Source organism: Lutra lutra, chromosome 2 (assembly GCF_902655055.1).
Source record: "Lutra lutra chromosome 2, mLutLut1.2, whole genome shotgun sequence".
NCBI lineage: Eukaryota > Metazoa > Chordata > Mammalia > Carnivora > Mustelidae > Lutra > Lutra lutra.
The window spans coordinates 132,561,650-132,572,474 of record NC_062279.1 but is presented as its reverse complement, the minus strand read 5'-3'; positions in this window follow the sequence as shown (position 1 = coordinate 132,572,474).

Here is a 10,825-nt window from a genome sequence, read left to right as displayed (position 1 = left end):
AAGCACCTGCATTTAATTGTAGGTTATTGCATGTCTTGCAGGAAGACAAGAGCAGAGCAGCTGGGTTAAAATAAACTGTACTGATACAAGAAGGAAAAAAAAGAGGTAGAGAACATTCTCACTTGGAGAATGATTTACATTGCTTAGAGGGGGGAAAAAAAACCCCACAAAATTAAATAGAAGCTCTAAAGCTAAATAACATAGGTGCTCTGGTTTTGCCAAGATTTTATTTTTACTTCCCCTTCCTTTGACTCCATCATGTTAACACACTGGAATAAGAACATTATAATCTGAAAGTCAATATACTGAAAAGTATCTATTAAAACCTCACCTTACAGAAAAAATACTGTAGTTGACTGAGCTTTCAGTCTCTTGTTTGTTTATTAGTGGGAAGATTTCCCACATAGCCTTGGCTGTTTTTCAAAGTCTACATTTAAATGTGTATAATTCAATAAGATAAGGCACTATGTCTTTTTTTTTTAATATATTTATTTATTTGACAGCAGGAGGGATCACAATTAGGAAGAGAGGCGGACAGAGAGAGGGGGAAAGCAGGCTCCCCGCTGGGCAGGAAGCCTGATATGGGGCTCGATCCCAGGACCCTGAGATCATGACCTGAGCTGAAGGCAGAGGTTTAACCCACTGAGCCACCCAGGTGCCCTGGCATTATGTCTTTTAGGAGTGGTTTACTTCCAAGGTAAATTTTAACTTAAATGAAGGCAGTAGATATTTTTTCTTCATCTTGAGTCTATATAAGGTTTTAATTGGTTACTTTATGAAAGGCTATGAAATCCCGTCATGCAAAAGGATAAGAAAAGTATGCACATTTTGAATTTCATAATAACTAGTTTCAATCTTTACAGGAGTGTTTTATGGAACAGAAACTGTAACTAGAAGTTTCAAAGACACCTGCAAAAATACATTTCTACCACTTTTTATTTGATGTTCTCTCTGACTATGCAGCTATAAGGGAAGAGAAAGATAATAAAACTGCATATATAGTCTGGACTTAAACATGTTGTACTGGATACTTTTTTTTTAATCCACTGCAGTTGCATAGTAACGTAAAATGTATTTACAGAGTGGAGCCTGAGAATCAGAAATTACATTTGACTCCCTTTACTGTTTCATTCTTTTTCTTATAATTATGCATATTGACATTCTGAAAATATCAAATTTTATAAACTATATTCACACTAGAAAATGATATAAACTGTCTAAAATACAAAATTTAGATATTGTTAAATATCATCAGGATATGAAGAACAGTCAACGTGAGTCTGCCTCTAATCATTTGAGGACTGGCAAGTCGAAAAGAATTTTGTCTTTATCTTATGTGGCACTTTGAGGGCAGGCTCCTGTGCCATCATGCAAAAGGTACTAGGAGCTGGCACCCTTTCAATACAGTGTCACAATATGACAATATCTGCCTTCTCAGGATAAGAAGAAATTAGAGCACTGTATTAATAATGGATGTCATGGGTATTAAGGAAACACAGTGGAATGAATGAGAATGGAATGAAATGAATTCTTAAAAGTGATACAACTGAAAGAATATTACTGAACATTCATTAAATATTTCTCAGCTACAGTTACTATTTGCTTACCTTTTCCAGGATGTCTATGTTCTGCATGCTACAAAACCAACTATTGTTTTGTGGGTACGCTTAACATATGATCGTCAGCCAGGAAATAGTTACTTTTTTATTCTTCTCTGGATACCATTCCTATGAAACTCGTCTATATCTAGTATATGATATCTGTAGTTGTAGTTCCTCTCTTCTCTTATTATTCTTATTCTTAATTTTGCTTTGTTCAGGTCTAAGTTCTTTATAAAGCATATATTTTCATTCCCCCTTAAGTATACATCATATGTATGCAATGAATTTTTAAATCTATTTATTTTAGATATGCTTCTGAATTAAGTACTTTTTCAAAAATTTAATCCATTCACTTTGGCTTACTTATTATTAGATGTATTAGTTTATCAAATTTCCTGTTTCCTAAAATTAATTCTATATTTACAGAAATTTATAGAAATTTTACCAATATTGGTTACTATGTAATTGTGATATAAATTAAAATTATTGAAAGTGTAATTATTTAAATGTATATGTATTTCCATCAATTTGATTTATTTTTTTTTTTAAGATTTTATTTATTTGTTTGTTACAGAGAGAGAGAGAGAGAGCATGAGCACAGGCAGACAGAGTGGTAGGCAGAGGCAGAGGGAGAAGCAGGCTCCCCGCCGAGCAAGGAGCCAGATGTGGGACTTGATCCCAGGACGTTGGGATCATGACCTGAGCCGAAGGCAGCCGCTTAACCAACTGAGCCACCCAGGCATCCCATCATCAATTTGATTTCTTAAAAACTTGAGACATTAATGTCAAGAAAAAATTCAACAGAGAATAGAAAGCATAAGTTAAGTTTTTTTTTTTTTTTAAAGATTTTATTTATTTATTTGACAGAGAGAGATCACAAGTAGATGGAGAGGCAGGCAGAGAGAGAGAGAGGGAAGCAGGATCTCTGCCGAGCAGAGAACCCGATGCGGGACTTGATCCCAGAACCCTGAGATCATGACCTGAGCCGAAGGCAGCGGCTTAACCCACTGAGCCACCCAGGCGCCCATAAATTAAGTTTTTGACAAAGAGAGGAAAGATATCAAATCAGTTTTATAGACTCCAGAACTGATTTTGTTACCCTTAAGTTTTGTGAGATGAGGAATAAAATTAAAGTTGGGTTGATTCACAATGACAGTGGCTTTGGATTTTGTTGTTGTTCTGTTTTGTTTTTTTGTTTGTTGTAGTTGTTTTGGTCATTGAAATTATATCTGAGTTAGAGGATTTAGAAGTCTAATAAATAGAGTAGTGAAGGTAGGAGCCAGACTGCTTGAGTTTTGAAACAAGTGTTTACCACTTAGTAGGTATGAGTCCTAATAGCAAAGAGCACCTAACTAGTAAGGTTGATGTGTGAACCCCCTGAATTCATATGTGTGATGGGTTTAGAACAGTGACAGACACATGTGTTCTCACTAAAATTATTATTGCCTTATCATTGTTTTTATTCCTTGCCAGAGTGCTGAACTAATTGAGAAATTAGGTAAAACTATAAAGTTTATTTAAAACAAGAGGGTCTTTGTTGAAGAACAAGCTGGTGTTGGAGGTCATAGCTCACCTGGAGTGATTAGGTTTCCAAAAACGGAATCTGGGAATGAGACAGACTTCCCACTATTTCACAGGCAGTCATGCATTAGGACAGATGTCTCTGCTACAGTGACAGTGTTTATTGCTGAAAAATTAAAGGCATGAAGGGATGCAGAGGAACAGGAGAGCAGGAGCAAAAGACAGGGAAAATGAAGAAGCTACCTCAGATTCTAATGTCTGTTTCCAATGTCTCAAATCCTCAAAATCACTCCAGCGATGCCAAGGCCTGGGAAAGTAAAGGGGATAAAAGGAGAGGAGCTTGGCAATAAGGGAGCTCCCTCTACAAGGATTGTAATTTCAAGGGAATGAAAGAAGCTTCCCTCCTTGCTCAAAAAAATAAAATTAAAAATTTTTTAAAAATTTAAAAGATCAGTAAATCCATAACATGACAAATGGTCTAACAGTTATATTGAGGGACAGACTTCAAATAAAACCGAATTCCAGACAGGTCTTTGGGTTCTTTTCATTGTTTTCCCAGATGACTGAAAAAAATTTTGATTAGGAAATATATTGTTTAACACATATAAGAAATCAAATAGTGTCATATAAGAAATCAAATAATGTCCTCCATATGCATGCATTTTTCATTTAACCAATATTTATTGCCATTGAGGATGCAGAAACTTTCAAATCAAATTGTGTGGTGTGGAAGACTTTCAGTAGGTATAGGAATAAGAACAGATACAGGTAACAGGTATAGGTATAGATATAAGATAGCTATCGAGGTAGACATAAGAAAAGGTGTAGCCGTGTCTATGTCTATTTGTATATAAGTTCATTTAATTTTAGAGTGAAACAATTGTAAAACAACAATGTTTTAATGTATAGAATTCTGAAAAACTGTGGCTAGAAAATATTATTTCTATATATTTGGAAAGGACAATCACAGTCTAAGTTTGGAGAGAATTTTGAAGATTATTAACTCTTAGGTCCATGGATGCTTGGCTTTACTGGTATTACTATCAAAACAAACACCAGATAAAACCATATGACTGCGGTGCTTGGCTAGCTCAGTCAGGTAAACATCTATCACTGACCCAGGTCGTGATCCCAGGGTTCTGGGATTGAGTCCAACAAGGGGCTCCCTGATCTGCTAGGGGTCTGCTTCTCCTTCTGCTCCTGCTCCCACTCTTTCTCTCAATCCCTCTCTGTTAAATAAATAAATTAAATCTTTCAAAAAAAAATCATATAATTAATGGTAAAGATTACTATCAATTTTTAAGAAAATGTACTTACTGGAAATTTTTATTTTAACTTTCATTTTTTAAAAGTTATTTATTTATTTGAGAGAGAGAGAGAGAGATTGAGGATGGAGCAAGGGGAGGGAGAAAGGGGGCATAGGAGAGGAAGAAGCAGACTCCCCACTGAGCAGGGACCCCAATGTAGGACTCGATCCCAGGATCCCAAAATTGTGACTGAGCCAAAGGCAGCTGCTTAACTGACTGAGCCACGCAGGCATCCCTATTTTAACCCTTTTAATCCAACTTAATTAACATTCTTATAATATTTTAAGTTAGCTTAATTCTATTCAGTCTAAAAGTGATGAGAGTTTGTCATGAAACTAAACTATTATTCTATTAATGGGTTTATTTTGAACAGACAGTTTTGTGAAAGTAAAGTGCAAGTTCAATTTCCCTTTCAAAGGGAATTTAATTGGTTTCTTGTCATTCTCTAAACATTTATGGAATTCCATTCCATTTTACTACAAAAGGAATTTCATTATAGATAAGTTCACAAGAAATAAAATCCCATTTTAATTTAGAAATAAGTATAGCTTCTTCTCAGAAAAGTAAATATACAAAATTCCTTATAATAAAGAGAAAACTGTCTAAACACTGAGCCTGCAGCTTCTTCACTTAAAGAATACCTGTTATTTAACATATTCACATAAAAAATTACTGCAATGAGAAACTATATAAAATATTATATGAAACTGTTCCATATAATATAATTATGAAACTATGTTTCATATAATCATATAATTATATGAAACTATGTTTCAGTTTTGCAGAAACATAGATACTTAAACATTGAGGGTCTATTTTGTAAGACCTGTAGGTGGTAAACTGCTATACATAAAAAATAACTTCCTTTAAATGTTATAAATTAGAAAAATTATACAAACAGTACAAGTGAAAAAAGAAACCACATATATGTTACACTCATAACTTTTTCCTTTTTTCACTTTTTCCCCCTAGATGATCCATTTTTCCTTAGCTGGATTTTTCTTCTGAAAGCTGTTGTTTTTTACTTGGCAAGTAAATGACATGATTAGTGCAAAAGGAAAAAAAAATAGGAAGGTTAAAGCAGATGCAAGTTTATCACTCAGTTATACTGTCTGCTTTAACTTTTGTCATCTCCCTCTCGGGAATGTGAATATGTTTGGACAGATTTCCTACAGGTGAAGGCTACAAGGCACAGAATAGTTTGCTTAGTTTAAGTCTTCCACAGAAGAATCTGCAAATCAATATAATGAGGTGGTTAGGAGCACATATTTGACATCAGACAGAAATATGTTCCAATTCAGGCTCTGCCACATTGTAGATGTAAGAACTCATCAATTTGTTTAACCCTTCAAACCCTGAACACCCCATTCAAAAATTAGCCTAATAATATCTACCTCAAGAGTTTTTATAAGAATCAAATCAAATTATATATGAAAATAATACATAATGTGTAATATTCCTCACCTACTAAGCATGTAACATTATTATTTTTTTGTGCTGAATCAATGACTAGATATAATTATAACCTGGAATAATAGTAAATGCATCCACTGTATTGTCATAAAGAAGACATAAACGTAAGTGAAGGATATATGCTTGTTACAGAAATGGGTTTCTTGTGGGATGCCTGGGTGGGTCAGTCCTTAAAGCATCTGACTTTGGCTTGGGTCATGATCTCATGGTTTTAGGATTGAACCCCCTACCTGGCTCCTTGCTCAGCAGGGGTCCACTTGTCTCACTCTCTCTCCCTCTCCTCTTTACCGCCAGTTGTGCTGTCTCTGTCTCTCTCTCAAATAAATAAATAAAATCTTAAAAAAGAAAAAAAAAAAAAAGAGGGTGTCTGTGTGGCTCAGTTGGTTGGGCGACTGCCTTCAGCTCAGGTCATGATCCCGGAGTCCCTGGATTGAGTCCCATATCGGGCTCCCAGCTCAGTGAAGACTCTGCTTCTCCCTCTGACCCTCTCCCCTTTCATGTTCTCACTCATTCTCTCTCTCTGAAATAAATAAAATCTTTAAAAAAAAAAATGGCCTATTGTTCCTTAATGCAAGACTGTTTTGTTTGTTTGTTTATTTTTAACACATTACATATGTTCAAGAGCTTGACAGTGCATATTCAGAGAGGAGATGCTAGCATATTAAGCTTTGAATACCTGAGTGAATAGCGGGGATGAGCCATGAACAGATATGGTTCTTAATAATGTAACTATTTGTCCTTTTCAGACCATTTGACTGACATTTGACTGACTGAGAACCTCAAGGGGTTAAGGTTAGTGGAGAGAGCGATAGGCAGTGGAAGGGAAGGAGAGATTTTATTACTGCAAACAAATAGGCAGTGGCCAGGGAGCCACTGGCGGTGGGCGTGATCCAGCGTAGGAATTGCTCCCCGGAGTTATGCCAGGTTCCTTTGATAATTGGCCTCTTCACTCTCTAGTCTTTCCATATACCTTACACATCCTTGCACATCATCTCATGGTTCTCGGTGGGAAGCCTGTCACACTCCTTCATGCAAGGATGTCATGTATTTAGATGCTAGAATTGCAGTTCTTACTATGTATGGGGTTGTTTTTCAGAAACCTTCCTGCTTTGGGTGTTCTTCCCAGTAATATTGGTTTAGTCAATTATTTGATTTTAAAAAAAATAAATAATAATGTAGTATTGTTTGCAGCATAAAGAGTATGTAATCTTGCTAGCTGGCAGCATAAATAATATATACTTTATTTTTCTGTTCAATATTTAACTTGGTTCTAGGGCGCCTGGGTGGCTCAGTGGGTTAAGCCGCTGCCTTCGGCTCAGGTCATGATCCCAGGTCCTGGGTTCAAGCCCCACATCGGGCTTTCTGCTCAGCAGGGAGCCTGCTTCCTCCTCTCTCTCTGCCTACCTCTCTGCCTACTTGTGATTTCTCTCTGTCAAATAAATAAATAAAATCTTTAAAAAAAAATATTTAACTTGGTTCTAGAGTAAGTATGCCATTTTTTTCTATTGTTCTTATTTATCATTTTTTGTTCTTTTATGTTCAAAACCTCTATCATTTTTTGTAACTATATTTCTCAAGACTTCTTGAGCCTGCAGCTCAAAAAATAATGTTATGAAAGTCTCTGTCTTAATAAGGAAGTCATTCTAATGAAAATGTTTAATATATTGGGCATCTACCCACTATTACATTTTATATATTTTATTTTCTAAGTTTCCTTGTAATTTTTTTTCATTTACTTTTCAGAATAGATTGAAATGTCATGATATTGCCACTGCTAATGTAAAGAAATGTATGTAGTTTACATTCTTCTAGCAACTAATTTTAAGTAACATTTAAGTATTTCCTTTTATGAAATTAGGAATAATTAATGTTTATGACTCCCACCAGATGAGAAGCCAGATATAACCTAACCATTATCCAAGTTTAATTATTCCAGTCCACATACAGCAACCATGCTCATGGTTTTTTTTTTCTTTTTTTAATTTTTTATTTTTTTATGAACATATAATATATTTTTATCTGCAGGAGTACAGGTCTGTGAATCGCCAGGTTTATACACTTCATAGCACTCACCATAGCACATACCCTCCCCAAAGTCCCATGCTCATGTTTTTTGAGAGTGCTGCTTATTTTCTTATTATTTTGTTTTCTTCTTAGCTTCTCTTTCCTGACATTGCAACATTACCTTGAACTTTCTGCAGACTCTCATGAAAAAATCCAAGTTATTTTTTCTTTCTGCTTTATCTCTGCTCCTCCTCAGGCTGATTATTGTATTCATATTATGTTTTTGTATATTCTTGTTTGTTTGTTTGTTTTCAAATGACTAATGATTTTAAATTAGTCATAGAGACATAACTAAAGCATGGGCTTCCTTAATTGCAAAGCAAAATATTTCTATCCAGCTTTGAAGGTCTGCTTTACATTTATCTTCCGCTGTGTGTCTCACATGTCTGTGGCTGTGGCTGTGTGGGGAGGTAGGCAGGAGGTATCCAAACAAGGCTGCCAATTGGAGTGGTCATAAAGAAAATAGCTATCACGGGACGCCTGGGTGGCTCAGTTGGTTAAGCAGCTGCCTTCGACTCAGGTCATGATCCCAGCGTCCTGGCATCGAGTCCCGCATCGGGCTCCTTGCTCGTAGGGGAACCTGCTTCTCCCTCTGCCTCTGCCTGCCATTCTGTCTGCCTGTGCTCGCTCTCTCTCCCTCGCTCTCTCTGACAAATAAATAAATAAAATCTTTAAAAAAAAAAAAAAAAAAGAAAATAGCTATCAGCCCATGTGAATAAAAGGATTTATTTTTTTTTTAAAGATTTTATTTATGGGGCGCCTGGGTTGCTCAGTGGGTTAAGCCGCTGCCTTCGGCTCAGGTCATGATCTCAGAGTCCTGGAATCGAGCCCCGCATCGGGCTCTCTGCTCGGCAGGGAGCCTGCTTCCCCCTCTCTCTCTGCCTGCCTCTCTGCCTACTTGTGATTTCTGTCTGTCAAATAAATAAATAAATAAATCTTAAAAAAAAATAAAAAAAATAAAGATTTTATTTATTTATTTGACAGAGAGAAATCACCAGAGAGGCAGGCAGAGAGAGAGGAGGAAGCAGGCTCCCCGCTGAGCAGAAAGCCCGATGTGGGGCTCGAACCCAGGACCTGGGATCATGACCTGAGCCGAAGGCAGCAGCCTAACCCACTGAGCCACCCAGGCACCCCATAAAAGGATTTAAAAAATGAATCTGGGTTTGTGTATTTTAATAGATTTTATCTTTAAGTTTTCTCTTTTTCTTTTATGTTTTCTAACTTTATCAATAAGATTCAAGGCAACCTTTTCCTGTTTCTAATGCCAACAGACACAGTAAGAAGATGTAGAGGAATGTCCCCACTTTATTTATAGAGCTTCACAGGGGTTCCTCTTAGGGCTATAGAGGAACAAGATGAAGATTTAGAAGGACACGCAGGTCCAAATTTCCCATAGTCATTCAGTCAGTTATTCTAACTTTGGCCCATGCCTTTCTCCTATTCCCAGTTCTTGTCACCTACAGATGTCATATTTTCTGGGGATCCTTTGAAAATAAGAACCTTCACTGCTGCACTCATTCCCCTCATGTCGCTAGGTTTTGCAGACATTAACAGGATGAATTCTAGCTATAGTCTTTTATTGAAGGTTGTCATTTGACAAACCATAAGAGACTTTTAATCTCAGGAAACAAATTGAGAGTTGCTGGAGTGGGGAGGCATGGGAGAAATAGGGTAGTTGGCTACAGACATTGAAGAGGGTATGTGCTATGGAGAGGGCTACGAATTGTGTAAGACTGATGATTCACAAACCTATACCCCTGAAACAGAGAATACAGTATATGTTAATTAAAAAAAAAAAAGAAAAGAATAAAAAAAAAGTTTGTCATTTTAAAGACAAGCTGTTGACAAAATGTTTCCTACTTCCATTCCTTTTATGGGTTTCTTACTCTTCCATTTTGTTCTTTCAGCTAAATTTTGTTTGTGGAGAGGGAAAATAGAAGTTTATGTTCAGTATACAATTTTGAAGCAGAAGCTAGAAATGACCTCTTGAACTTGCACTTAATTCTGTCTATATTGTTGTTAAATGGCAAGACTTTTTGGGTTATGTGCCCTGATGTAAAGAGGCTTTGCATAACTTACATAACAGGAATTGGCCATAGGTGTATAATCAAAATACCCAGCCATTTGGTTATTTTCATATTCCAATAAATACTTTAACTTTTAAAGAACATTAAACACTTAAAGTTCATTGGAATTAAATGGTGCTTCACTTTCATAATAGACTTTAGTTACCTCTGTTTACTCAAATTGGTTGTACTCATAAAGTGAATAGCTGGACTTACCTGGGAGTTTATTAATTTTTAGGAGGATATCACCAAGAAACTGTCTACTTTAGGAAGCAGACATTTTCCAGAATTTCTTTTCTTTATCATTTCTATTACTAGTCTTATGTTCTTTGTGAGAGTCTTTTAATTTGTTTACTTAAATAACAATACCCTGGTTAATACTTATTGGAGGATCTTGTTATTGTCTTTCAGCTATTTGTCTTTTAATGTCTGATATCTCTGTGAGGAAGAAGGAGAAATAAAACTGACTGGCTAAGAATCCCTGTTCAGAGTTGCCAGAACTTTAGCTACAAATTAAGACTCATTTTCCTTATATAATACACCAGCATACCCACCTATCTGAAAATTCCAGGGAATAAAACATGAATCACAGAGAATTTTTAGAGTGTGTTATGCACTAAATGTGTTTGTTCCCCCAGAATTCATGTTTGGAAGCCCTATATGATGGTATTTGGAGATGGGGGCTTTAATGAGGTAATTAAGTTTAGATGAAGTCATGAAGGTGAGACACTTGCAATGGGATTAGGACCTTAAAAGAGGAGACATTGGAAGAGTTTGCTCTTTTTTTCTACCC